The 14,750-nt window shown below is 38.7% G+C and overlaps 1 protein-coding gene across 1 annotated transcript in view; it reads right to left on the reverse strand.

Annotated features, from left to right (window-relative positions):
• Positions 1 to 14,750, reverse strand: part of LOC124233823 (nck-associated protein 5-like) — a gene marked incomplete at its 3' end in the record, with an annotated part of 547,928 nt that overhangs the window by 312,000 nt on the left and 221,178 nt on the right. The window lies entirely within an intron of this gene.

Genomic DNA, 14,750 nt, shown 5'->3' on the forward strand with positions numbered 1-14,750 from the left:
TCTTTTTTTTTTTCCCCCCTTCTGTTTTATCTCCCCAAATCCCCCCTGGTACATAGTTGTATATTCTTAGTTGCAGGTCCTTCTAGTTGTGGCATATGGGACGCCGCCTCAACATGGCCTGATGAGTGGTGCCATGTCCATGTCCAGGATCCAAACCAGTGAAACCCTGGGCCGCTGCAGTTGAGCACGCAAACTTAACAACTCGGCCATGGGGCCAGCCCCTAAATATGATTTAAAATTTGTGATTTCTGAAGATGAGCTTCATATGCAATAGTTTCAATTGCAAAATACAATGTGTAAAATTTTTGATGACTTGTTTCATCCTTAACTTGATATTTCTTTTCCTTTCTGTTTAAAGATCTAGCCTGCAGTCCCTTGTGTCTACATTACAGCTGCCTCAGATGGAATAAGGTGCAATGATTTCAGTGTTAAGGCATCCATTAAAGTTACTGTTTCATTTCTTATGGATTTGAGATAAACTGAGAATGTTGATTAATATCGATACTTTTCTTTCTGAAATACAGATGTTGATCAAATCTTATACATAATCTATTGCTCCTGTAGGAATATTCATTCTAATGATGGTGGGGGGGGGGGGGGTGCCGGCAAGTAGAAGAAACTGTACAAGTTGACCTGGTATAAGGGAAAGAGCCTGTCGTGAGTTTCTGGACCTGGATCTACCCATGGAACCTCAGAGAAGCCTTTTTACCTTTCCACAGTATTTTAGTTAGACGAGAGAATGTACTAAATCCTTATTCTATAACATTATAATTTTGTTGCAGATAATTAGCTAAAGAGTTTTATTCTTATCAAATAAAGTTTATTTTCAGATTAGTTATTTAAAGAAGACCATTGGGCACATTGAAATCTATTACTGCAGGAAGTTGTAAGTTTTTGGTTATGGCATCAAGTATTCTGATCGAGGTTAAAACATGATTTAGAACACTCCAAGTTATCAAAGACATTAGTTTTCAAATACATCCCATCAAAAAAAATTTTAAAGACACTGTTCCCAATTAGAAACAAATGTATAAATCTCAGAGTCATTCATCCTTTCTTTATTCAGCTGTGTTTTCAACACTTATTATAAACCAAGTGGTCTTCTAAGTTTGGTTGATATAGTTATAACCAAGAGGGAGAAAATTCCTGCCCTCAGAGAGCTTACAATCTGTAGAGGGAGACAAAACAAATAAATAAGTGAACACATTGATTTCCGACTGGTTACATACTATCAATATGAAGGAAACAAACAGGCGATAATAGACTTTAAATTATATTTGAGCTAAGACCTGGAAGAGAAGGAGATGGCAAACATACAGCAAAAAGGGGGAAGAGGGAGAGAAGAAAGCAGGCAAAGGAAACAGTATTTGCCAAGGCCCCAAAATGTGGAGCTGAAGGAATAGAGTGGAAGCCAGTGGGGTTGGGAGTAGAGACTGGGGTGTGGAGTCTAAAATGAAGGTGTAGAGGCAGGCAGGGGCTCAATCATGTGTAAGCTCTGGAAAAAGTTTGGATTAAAACCAATGGCTTTGTTATTTTGCTCATTGTGATTAGCTCAAGTGAGAGGTTAAAGCTGAAAAATGTACAGGTTAGAAATATGACCTTTGTATCAAAGAGATTTATGTTCAAACCCTGGTGTTGGTACTTACTAGATATGCTCCCTTAGGCAAGTTGTTTAATCTGCCTAAACGTTGTTTTCTTCATCTTCATCAGGAAGATAAATAATAATTTACAGAGGTGGTGTAAGGATTATATCAGATAGTTTGTTTCAATAAGCACATGCCACAATGTCTACCAAGCAGTGAGTGTGACTTTTTCATGTCACACACCTCTGTTCAAAGGCAAGTCACTTTACAAGGTATCCTTTTCCTTTTCTTACCCAGCTTCAAGATTTTAAAGCATATGCTTCTTCAAATATAATTGCTGAATATTAGAATAGGTACCTAGGCAGAGATTAATAATACAGATTTTAAACCATTAAATGTATGTATTGCTGGGTCATGGTTTAAAAGCTGTTTCAAATAACAGTACTGGCTGCTTCCATTTAAAGGCACTTCACTCAATTTTCCATAAAAATAATTATGATGACAAGTCTTAAACCATGTAACAATGGGAAACTAGGAATATGGATTCTCCATCCTTCTTTTCAGCTTTATTTTTCTCCGTAGCATGCTTACTTCTAACATCCAATTTATTTTATTTGGGTATTGTCTATACCCCAACCCCTCCCCACTCCACCCCCCTGGCTGCACACACACATATACACTCTGTCTCTCCAACCACAACTGAAACGGATTAAAAAAAAAAAGTGAGATAGAGATAATTCTTACATGTGCCTTTTGTTAAATAAAATCATTTCTACCTGCTTAAAAGAACTTAGGCAGTGCCTTCATACATTTACCATTTCTGGCTCCTGAACTGAAGAGATTAGTTAACTAATGAGAAATGCCTACCGTTCTGTAACAATAAAATGAGATTATTCTACTGGGGACCACCTTTATCTATTTGGAGATTAACTCCAAGGAAGTAACACAGGGTGATGGCAGTGGAACTGGCAGTGGTATTCAGTGGAACCACAGTCACAGCAAGCACATCGTTGTAGCTACTGTGCCTATAGTAAGAGGTTGGGTATTGAGCACATGCTAGACGTTATCCAGAGACTCCAATACTCCAAAGTATGAAAGGCACAGGCAGAAACAAAGGGTACAGCAAGACTCCACCTCAGTGTAACATAGCTCCCCAAAACACTTGAAAGACACTGGATATTGGCAGAGCTTGGAGAAAAGATTTCTACAAAGGCACACAGACTGAAAGTGGAATCTACACTGTGTTGATGACCCCAGGGTCTAGATGGATCAATTCAGAATGAACAAGTTGACAACATAGAACATAGAACCGACGAAGAATTACTGGAGTACAAGACAAAGAACATTACCCTCACTCTCAGGAGAGGCTGTCACTCTGAAAGTGATTGACAAGAAAAACATGAAAGCATTTTAGAAAGAATCTTAACATGTTCAGTAGTATCCAGAAAGACATGGTGTCTCTGAAACCTGCAGAAAGCTTAAAAAAAAAAAAAAAGATGCTGAGATAAAAAGACAGAATGAGCTGAAAAGATAATAAAAACGAAATAAAAGAAGGAGCTAGGTTACCTAAGAATTTCAAGGAAACATAAACTGTAGTAGCAGAATTGAAATCTGTTGATCCCTACACTGTGATTTTTATTATGGGGTGATGCTCCCCACCATGAAATGGTGCTTCAGAAAAGAACGGGCAATGGATTTTGGTGTATTGGCACTGAACTGCTCACATAGTGAGATGTATTTCTCAGTATCTCATCTAGAAACAAATCGAATACCTCAACCCAGCCCAGGTACTGAAATACTCATTAACTCTTCTGCTACTTCCATGGCATGATTCAGTTACTGTATATATAATTCAGTTCATGAGACAAACTGATGTAACCTAGAAGGAAAACATACACCCATAACCCATTGTCCTTGTGTCAGTGTTGACTGTCTGTAACACATTACCTATAAAAACTGTCAGTTTCCTAAGCGTTACTTTGCCCAGCACGTACTTCCCATGCCACTCAGCACAAAGACTTTATTCAAAGTATAGTTATTAACTTGATGAACATCCTCTTCTATTTGTTTTCCTTATGACAAACCCACAATAGATATAACAGAATTGACGATGAAAGCACATACACAGTCCTGTGGAGGACCAACGTAATAATCTAAGTAAATAAGGGATAAAGATGAACATGAATCAAGACATGATGGATATTAGGTCAGAAAATGTAGGTTTGTCTAAAAATTATAGCTTTAACTGTTTGACAAAATTTGGAAGATAAACAATGATCAAAGGGAAAATTAAAGAAACATTTCAGAAAAGAACAGAGAAAAAGACCTGATTGTGGACATCAAAGGCCTCATCAAATTTGAGGTAGACTTTGTGGAAAACTCCACACATCCACCGCATAAAAGCTGAATAGAAATAGTGGGGAGAAAAAACAGCAAGCTGACAAACAGACTAACGGGCTTCCCAACAAGGAGTTAGAAAACGCTGGCTCCATAGCTACTGGCCACCCCAGATGTTCACTGAAATGAGATACATAGACAGACCTTTGAGTCTTAATCCATAAAAAAACCCAATTGAGTAGCTGCTGTACAACAAAGCAACAGAAAGACATTCTCAGGTATTCATGAATTCAGAAAATAAAGCACTTACATTAATTAAAAGCAAATATATATGTGTGTCTTAAACTTACTTAAAGGGGTGTGTGTATATATAGACACACATGCACACATATACACATATACACAAATACCCAAGAGATAGATAAAACATATATATCAGATAAGTGTATGTATATACGTATGTGTGTGCATGTGTGTATACACACATTCTATACTTGCGTGATGAATAAAAAATATGGAATTCACAAAATAAAAAGATTCAGAAGAATTTAAAGATATTTTTATGTCTAAAAATGTAAATATGATTATAAAATTAAACATAAAAGTCCCAGAAGGAAGACATAGAGTGTACATTATGTATCTTTGTGGTGGACATTATATATCTTTGTGGCGGCCAGAGGGAGGAGAATGAGAAAGAGGGAAGCAGGAGGATGCAAAAATCCCTTTGTACATAGGGACAAAATTATTGTTCTATACTTGACTTGATAATCTGAACAGCTAGTACAAGGGTATGTTTTGCCTACATATTTACCAGTTGGGGAAAGCAATTTGGGATTATGTCATGAAAATTAAAACATCCACGCACTTTTGATCCAGAACCTCCCTGTCTAGGAATTATCCTGAGTAATAATCAAATTAAAACAAGTGATGTTCAAAATATTATTTATGACAAGGTAGAAAAAATGAATGTATCTTAGCTTCCAAAAATATAGGAAGGATTAAAATAAAGCACGCTGTGTCCATTTGAAGAATTATACAATTCCTTAAATTTGTAAAGAATATATAATGAAATGGAAAACAGTACAATGTTAGGTGAAAGTAGTAAAACCACAATCCATTTATCAAATTTTGAAAATACATTTAAAAGATTAAAAGAGAAAAAAGCAAATAGGATATGGTAATGTTATGGGTTAATTTAACTTCTTCTGTATACTTTTCTCTTTCTAGTTTTACAGTATTATATACTCACTATACAAATTTAAAAAGTGACGATTATTTAGAAAAATACAGCATCACAATTTATAATTATAATTTGTAATTAAATTTTAGAAAGCTAGATCTAAAATACCAAAATGAAACAATCTCCTTTATATTATTCTAAAGCTAAGCTGTTATTTGAAACAATGAGGCCACCCCCTTCACCCTTTTTTTTCTTTTTTTTAAACTTGTCCTTGTTAGTGTTCTGATAAAAGCATTTCACCCAAATTAGGATTGGGGAGGAACACCAAGTTACACCAAGACATATTTGTATAATATATTTTTAAAATTTTACATAGGTACAGCATTAAAAAGACATCTGTTCCTTGGCTAAAACTTATGCAAATTAGAATCATTTTGGAGATATATCTCAGGAAATTTGCCTTTCACTTCTTTAATGCACATGTTTCAGGGAAATTAGTATGAACATTTAATACGATTAAAGGTTTATAGATCTACTGAACATTGCATATCTGTGTAGCATAAGCCCATTTAATGTGAACTTCTTATTGTCTGATCTAGACCAGTTCTGAGCAAGGCCCATTATAAATGAATTTTAATGATGTAAAGATCTGATCATTCGTTTTAAGTGGAATTGAAAATATAATACTAAATCAAAGCTTGCAGAGATCCAAAATCCTTCCGAATAATCTTCACGTTATAATTGGTGTAATTTACAGCCGAGCTTGTGAAATCCTGTCAGCACTTTCATCACAACTAACATCGGATTCCCCATTCACCTTTGGGCAAAGCAGCATGGACCAGGAGGCCAGCATTCAAATCAACAGAACTATCATTACTTACAAGAATTTCCACAGTTAGGAAATGACTAACAACTGCAACAAGTGATGCTGCCTTCAAAAATTATTTTGTCACCTAAATGAAAAGGTACTCCTGCATGGTAAATGTAAAAAACTAAAACATACCCAGTTTGGGAATTACTCAGCAAGGTAATAGATAGAAAGGCCTCTCATACTTGACTGATATCTGTGCCAACATGAATTCTTCCAGTGAGATGTTTTTAAGCGTTAAACACAGCAAACAAATCAATTCAGGAATACTAGCTTTAAGAGATTAATGTCAGTGCCATTATCTCACCATCAGCCATCTCTAATTCTTTCCCATTCACTCTTTAAGTGACTGAACCTTGCTTCCACTGCAAACTCTTCAGTGGAACTGCTCCAGTAGAGCCACTAATGACCTCCACAGGTGGAATTTCAGGATGTTGCTTTTTGCTAATCTCACGACCGGTTCCTACAGCACTTGGCATTTTAAATCATACTCTCTCCCTCCCTGGTCTTCTGTGAACGTGTGAGATATACAATCAAGAGTGAAGTTCTATCCCAGGCCCTCTTTCTCCTTCTACTGGAAAATCCAGTACACTATAGAGCTTCAACAATCACCAAAAATCTGAAGACTCCCAAATATTTACCTCCATGCTAGATCACTCCCTCGAGGTCCAATCCTGTGTATCTGGCTATTTACCCAACAGATCCCTTTGGCTGTACCACAACTCTTCAAATGTGTCTTACTTCATCTTTGTATCCTCCAATACCTCACAGAAAACTTGGAAGTACTCAACACAGAGTACTCAACAAAGGTGGTTAAATCAATGGAGTAAATCAATTAATTAGCTAGATGTAGTCAATCTAATAACAAGAGAATCTGTAATTATAAGGCTATTATTCTGGTCTTCCAGAAATGCTTTTTAATTGAAAAGGTTATAATGGTCGTATTATCACTACTCAGTTTTCCAAAATTACTGTATACTCGTTTTTATTCTATTCAAACCAGAAATGGCATCTCAAAGATAACCTATTGACAATTTTGCAAAATCAGTGTGTTCTTCTGATCTCATAATCCCGAGGAAGATTTAGGTACATTGCTTGTCTGTGTCATGTAAGTCACATGGGCTGTCAAAGTTAACATCATGCAAAAAGTCATAAGCAAGTTTGCTATCAAATGGAGGGACAGCATGGTGAATAGCAAACCCAACAGAGTGGAAACATCTCTTTAATCTCTGTCATGTATGAAAATTTGTATCAATTAACAGCGACAGAATATAGAGATATAGCAACCATGGCCATTGAAAAGCTTTCTTGTGTGCCATTTGGTATCAAGCAATGCAATCAATGCCAATCAAACTATGAGTACTGCTTAGCAGAACTTTATAGTACAATACATTTCAATTTGTTGGAGTCTACTAAACTGTCCTCCACAATTTTGTCTTATTTCTTTTAAGAACAGCTCCCACTCCTCCTCAGTGTAGACACATGGCTCCTGAGCTAGAGATTCTATTTCCCAGCAAGCTGGGTGTGAACCTGTGACTGAATTCAAGCCAATGAGATGCGAGCAGAAATGGTACATGTAATATCCAAGGATCCTCCAACCCAAAGACAAGCTATTTGCCTATTATACACACTTCCCCTAGCTGGGAATGGTAAATAGCCTTGGGCCCAGAGACAGAAGGTACATGTTGAGGACGGCAAAACTGATTCACCTTAAAGCAGCTGTCCAGCCACCCTAATCCTTCCTTTCAGCCTCTTACATGAAAAAGAAATAAGTTTCTATCTTATTTAAAACACTGCATTTTGGGCTTTTTTTATTACAGCAGCTTAGTCTATACTGTAAGTAATACAATAAATATTAGTCAATTCCTTAGAAATTAACATGGCAAACAGACAAAGTGAAATACTAAGCAGCCAACTTGTCTCTATACTACTTGATTGGTATAGTTTGTAGTCGTTATAGTTTTCTAAAGCACTTTGGCATCCATTCTCATGTGATCCTCACATCTTTGAGTCATTGTCACCATTTCAATTTAGAAAACTAAAGCTTAGGTTATGGTTAAATGATTTGCTTGGGTTGAAACAAGGACAGACTTCAGACAATTGTTCAGTCTAGCACATTTTCCACTGCCCCAGGCCAAATTGAGGCAGAGAAACTAACTGCCTTCAAAGTAGATTTTACGTTGGTAACATGGAGACCGGAGGCAGAATGACTCCCCAACCCTCTCACTTAGGGAGCTGTGGCTATATGCAAAGCCATAAAACTGTTAGGGATAAACTTCTAAATTCATGCTAACCGTGTGATCTGTATAAGTTTGGCTTTGGTTTTGCTTTAATTCCCCTGGCCCGGCTCAACAAGGCCAAGGGCAGAAATTAAATTGTAGTCTCATACTCACCACATTATTCTCATATATGGAGTGAATCCAACTTAGCACCCTTTAATTTTTTGTCAAATTTGACAAAGATGCTATTACTGGTACCTAGATATTCTTTGAAGAAAAGACGTAACAGTTATACTTGGTTTTAAGTGAAAAAGAAGTGATTATTGTGTTTCTAAGCTGCCCATACTATTTTCTTACTTACTGCTTTTATAACAGTTTGGGAGATAAGTATATATCGGTCAAATGAAGGAATTCATTTAGGTGGAAAAAATAACCTGACTTGTAAGTTTAGCGTTTTTTTTCTTGACGTGGAAATGAAAAATAATTCAATCTATCCTAAAGTTCTGCAAGTCAGTAACATATCATTTGTCAGCATGGCAGTAGAGTCTATATATATATATATATATATATTAACCAAAAAAATCAATCACTATAAAAATATAAATGACATGGTTAGCAGAGTCCTCATTTCAACCTTGATTCTTGCTTTGATGGAGATACTGACAGAGTCTTATATAAGAGGAAAGCCTCGATTAGGTAACCAGCTACTTTAAGTAGGAGACTTTGGCCACAGAAAGTTCAATGACTATTCTAAATCCCAGTATCACATCAAAACACAGCAGGAATTGACTGATGGCTCCATGCGTCAATATGCTGTACTTTTCACATGTTTGCTTCTCCTCAAATATTAGATCACAGAATGTGATTTTACTCACTAAAGTGTATCATGGCCCCCTGAGCCTACTATTATCAATGACCTTTAAAATCTGGCCAGTTTTCTTCTAATTTTATCTCCTATTACTCCCCCAAAGCCGTCCTGGGACTCTGGTGAAGTCAGACTCCTTGCTTTTCCTATAAAGGCCAAGATATAAACTCTTTGCAATCCCACCCCCTAGCATAGGACTTGCAAATAATAGGTGCCATAAGCCAAGAGGGAAAAATGTTAGCCATGGTTAAAGCCATAAGGCATTTAAAGAGACTAGTGCTCTTGAACGGGGTGAAGCTTCGCCTGGGGAGAATAATGCATTTGTTTACTCATAGTAATGGTTCTCAGTGGTTCATCTGAATCACTTGGAGGGCAGGTTAAACCAGATTGTTGTGCCCCAACCCCAAAGTTTCTGATTCAGTGGGTGTGGGATGGAGAATTTGTGTTTCTAACAAGCTGCCAGGCGATTCTGATGCTGCTGGTCTGGAGACCCTCTGAGAATCCCTGGCTTATGGTAACATGGATTAGTTTATTTTTTAGCCTTATTACCATTGACTGTCCTCTTAAAGAAATTAGTAAGACCAGTGTCAAAAACACCAAATTCAATTATTCAACAAATATTTGAACATCAGTTCAGGCACTCTTCTAGGTTAGGAAATCCAGCCATGAACAACAGAGACAAAAGTGTCTGCTTTCAGGAAGGTTACATTTGTGGAGGAGACAAAGTAAGTGAAAGTGTTATCTGGAAAATTTAAAGAGAGGAGGAAAGAAAGATATGAAGTTGAGAGATGGGGTTAATATAGACTGGTGGAGGAAAAGACAACATTTGAGCAAAGACCTAAAGGAAATGAGGGAAGTAACCCAGGTGACTATCCTGGGAGGCTCATCAGAGGCAGCAAGAAGAACAAGTACAAAGACTTTGAGGCAGGAGTGCTGGCAAGTTCCAGCAACAGCACTGAGGCCAGTGTGGCCTGAGTGCAGAGATGGAGTGTGGCAAAGAGACACAGCAAAAGGGGGTCTCACAGTCCTTGTAAGGACTTTGTCTTTTGCTCTCAATGAGGTAAGGAGCTCTCAGTCTCAGTAGGATTTGATTTGAGAAGTGAAATAATCTCACTTGAGTTTGAAAATGATCCCTCTGGCTACTGTTAACTGCAAGAGTGGGGGCACAAGCAGCAGAGAGACCAGGTGGAAGCCTCCAAAAGGAGATGAGAGTCACTTAGAAGAGGGATGTCACAGGGAGAATCATCAGTTATTGAATTCAAGGTATATTTTGAAGATGGAGGTGACAACTTACTGATGGATTGAATGTGAGAAATGAATCAAATATAATAATTAGATATTTAGATAATGTGACATTTACTGACAGAAGGCAGACTACAGAAAGAGCATATTTGTGCAAGAAATGTTGAATAAATTGTTCTCCTTCAGGCAGTTAAGTTTGAAATGCCAATTGCACATGGGAGAGGAAATGTTGACCAGGACACTCATCTTCAGGGGAGATATCTGGGAGACAGGAATTTGGGATTCCATAGTGTGTAAGGATAGTACTTGGAGCCATGAGACTAAAGTGAGATCACCTGAGGATGGAAGGCTACTGAGGAGAAAAGTCTCCCGGAATTGGAGGTTGAGAGAAGAATAATCCAGTAAATGGCAAGGACAGTGTTAGAGGAACAACAGAGACTAACATTCCAAAAGAAAGTGTTTCAAGAAGGGAATGCCAAATACAATTAAGGGTCAAGTAAGAAAGGCACCCAAATTAACTACTCTACTTGCTAATATGGAGCCCCTTGGTAACCTGACAAGAGCAGTTTTAGTGGGCAAGCCTTTCCAAAGTCCTCACTGGGGAGACTAAAGAGAAAATCTGATACCAGGGGTGGAGAGAAAGAGTATGAACAAAGCTTTTCAGAAAATATCATGTGGCTCGTAAAGTTCAGTGCTCCTGAGTGGCTATGGAACTACTTGGGAAAATGGCAGATTCTAGGTCCCAGCCTAGCGATTTAGGTTCTGTAAGTCTGGGATTCAGGTGTGGCCAGTAGATCTAATTTTAACAAGAACTATTGAGGAAGATGTTGCCAGTTCTCCCTGGGGCACCTCTGGAGAATGATCTCCCCAGAGGAGGTCTGGGTCATTTCTGAGGGCCTAATGCAACAAAGCAAACCAACAACCTTCCATCAATCAACAAGCCAAACCTTTCCCTGAACTACCCACAGCATCTACTCTACCAAGTTGACTCAAGCGCTTGGAGTCCGTTGACATTCCCATATTATTAGAGAGTAAGACTGTGAACATAAAGATGTTTTAGAAAAAGAGCATATGGTTCTACCCATGTTGGAGCCAGGAACTCTTCTAGGAAAGCCTGGGTTGTCTATCCTAGGAAGATGCCCTTTGCCACAAGAGGGCTGTAAAAGTATTTTAAGATATTTTGTTTTCATAGTCATCCTTAGTAAGAAGCTTCTCTTAAGAAATGGGCTATTTACTACTGGGTGAGGGGATTATGCACTTATGCATTAACACATAAACTTCATTTGGATTTTATTTTCTGAGCCTAAAAGCAATTGTGGGTTCAAGAATTTGAGTATGTTGCCTGTTAAGCTGAATTTCTCACTTCTGGGCATTGCACACAAATCACACTCGAGGAAAGAACATTCCTCCTAGAGCGAGATGTTACAAATACTTCCTCTCTACTGCCCCTGGGTGGGGATGGTGGTACTCAGGATCAGATCACATGTCTGGATTTCATCGTAAAAATGAGAAAGTGAAAGTAATGGATCTGATCTTGAGTTTTCCTCACTCTCATGTGGCTGCAGGCTATTGTTTTAATTAAGTATGTAAACATCCAGGCTTGTTTTGATGAAAAGAAACACCAGCTCTGTCTTGTTGCACTCTCTCAAATAAAAAGGCAGCAAGGCCCGTGAATTACTATTGCTAACCACCATGCTTTCCTCTTACTCTTAAATCTGGTCTCCATATTAACATAAGTGATACGTTATGGGAGACCACGGGTGTCCCCCTGCCACACACCTCTGAAAATAAAGGTTAGGAGCCCTAAGAGCTATGTTGTCCTCTTATCAGATGTAATATTTTGTAAGGTGTATGTGTGGGCACACACAGAATCCATATTATTGATACAAAGTACTAAAGTGGACTAAAATTTATGAGGAATTCTGGAAGTAAGAAACAGATTTGAGGGGCTGGCCCCCTGGCCGAGTGGTTAAGTTCGCGCGCTCCGCTGCAGGCGGCCCAGTGTTTCGTTGGTTCGAATCCTGGGCGCGGACATGGCACTGCTCATCAAACCATGCTGAGGCAGCGTCCCACATGCCACAACTAGAAAGGACCCACAACGAAGAATATACAACTATGTACCGGGGGGCTTTGGGGAGAAAAAGGAAAAAAAAAAATGAATTCTTAAGAAAAAAAAAAAACAGATTTGAATGTGATTGACGAAAGCTACAAAACCACAACTGAAAATATTCCCAAGAAAAAACTACCAGAAGATAAGGGCTGAACCAGAAAAACTCCAAGCTCAGACCAAACATAGAATCAGCAGGGAAGCTTGAACTCAGGATAATGACCTGTCCTCTACTGAGGATCAATTTCATCCGGGGGAGGCAGAGCCATGAGGCTGGGATGGGGTTTGAGTTCTGTGTGGGTATGGAGGCCTAAGAAAGAAGTAAAGCAGAGCTTGAATTCACGGGCACCTCTGCAGAAAAGCTTTGGGCCTGTTGAGTAGAATCTTCTCCTGGGTCAGAGCTGTCAGCCTGCAGAAGTCTAATGTAATGTGGAGACCCCTAGGTCATTTCTTCAGCTGTGGCAACCCTAGTGATGAAGACACTTGAACTTGCCCAATGTGCTCCATGAAGAGGCCAACTCTACAGAAAGAGACTTAGCTCCCTAAGGACCAGTTAATTGGTATTTCAATATGGTTCCCTACACTCACACCAACACTAGTATAATGAGTGTGGGGGCAAAGCAGTACACATCTGGCTGACACTCTTCATTTTCAGATCTTTAAATATGACCAGGAAAATGCCATGTGGGAACTAAAAGGTAGGAGGGTGAGAATGAGGACCCTCTTTTGGCAATAGGCCCCTGACTCCTGAAAATAAAGAGATTGCATCAGGGAGCAGCCTCTCTAGTTTACAGTCTTAGCTCTGCCAGGGAAGAAAGTGGAAAGGGGGACAGTGGGAAAATATGCTCTCCTCTGAGACTGCAGAACAATTTCCTCCTTCAACTTTGCCTCCAGAGACCATGAGCCAATGCCTTAGTTGATTCTCTAATAAGAGGAAAAACAGCTTCCAGAAGAATCCTGCCTATGGAAGCAACCGCCAATCAAACAAGAAGATGTTAACATTGTTTTAGAAAATGGAAAGCACTTATGAAGTAAAACATACCCCAGTAAAAAACTCAGTAACAAACTTTTTCATTTTTCTCCAATCCAAGAGACTGGATTAAATACCATCTGTTTCCTGGCACCTTCCACTCTCAACTCCGTAGCTTGTTCTATGTCAAGAAATGTAAGATTAATCCTTCCAAGTGCCCCAAATGTCTTATGGTATAAGTTGATTACCACTTCTGTGATTAAAAAAGTGTTTTTATTAATGGTAACCTAAAGGGCTGATACAGCCTGAAGGAAATAGCACTCTTCTCTTGTTTGAAAGGTAATTAGAAAGTCATTTTGCCCTGACAGTGGAAAGTCTCTCTGATTCAGGAGAAGAGAAGTTTCTTCTCTCTTGAAGGGCAAGACAAATGAGGTATGTGTTAGAACGTGGTTACGGGAGTCTTTGAATGCTCCAGCTGGAAAGTCCAGGGAGAAATATTGCAACACTTAGCAACTTTTAATTTAGAGGGAGACCTTGTGCCCAGAGCCCCCATCTCTGTGCCAGTGCATTCCTGGAAGAGAAGCAAGGTCATAAGGAAGCAACTGATGATTTCCCATCACCTGAGCATCTGCTGGCTTTCTCCTCTTGATTCTGCCAGGTCTGAGAGAAATGGTACCTTTAGCCTCAGCAAATACCCACTTCACAAAAAACAAATTCTTCTAATACTTAGGATCCAATTCAAAGTTCCTCCCATTGGGGTCTCCTGACCAGCATCATTAGCATCACCTGCAAACTTGTTAGAAATGCAAATTCTTCGGCCTTTCCCCAGACCCAATGAATCAGAAAGTCTGCAGATGGGGCCCAGCAATCTGTTTTCAACAAATCCCCCAGGTGATTCTGATCCCACTAAACTTCAGAACCACTGTTCAATAAATGGTTAATAAATTAAGAGCCCATCATCATTATATTACCCACTCGTAGCCGCCCAATTTACGATTAACTAATCACTTAAGTTTATAATTAGCCTCTTGAGTTGTCCTCAGCACTGAGTAACAATTTGAGACTTTTTAAAATCTCGTTTTCCAATGTAAGGGACTGGAGAGTCATTAAGTGGCTTGCTTCACTGCATCAGGTGAAAAATCTAAGTTAATTAAAATAATGCAAAACCAGCAATAGCTGGGCTGCTGTGAAGCTGACATTTGTACTGACCATTTAGGTACCATTCAGAAAAATCAGTATGTGAGCGGTACCCATAATGTAATGGTAGGCGCACCTGGGCTGTTCCTTTTTTTTTTTAAAGTACTTCCTCTAAAAGCCCTAAGTAGCTAAAACCATTCAATGAATGGACTGTGCAATATTTGGGATCTGAAGAGTCATGA

Source organism: Equus quagga, unplaced genomic scaffold (genome assembly GCF_021613505.1).
Source record: "Equus quagga isolate Etosha38 unplaced genomic scaffold, UCLA_HA_Equagga_1.0 252_RagTag, whole genome shotgun sequence".
NCBI lineage: Eukaryota > Metazoa > Chordata > Mammalia > Perissodactyla > Equidae > Equus > Equus quagga.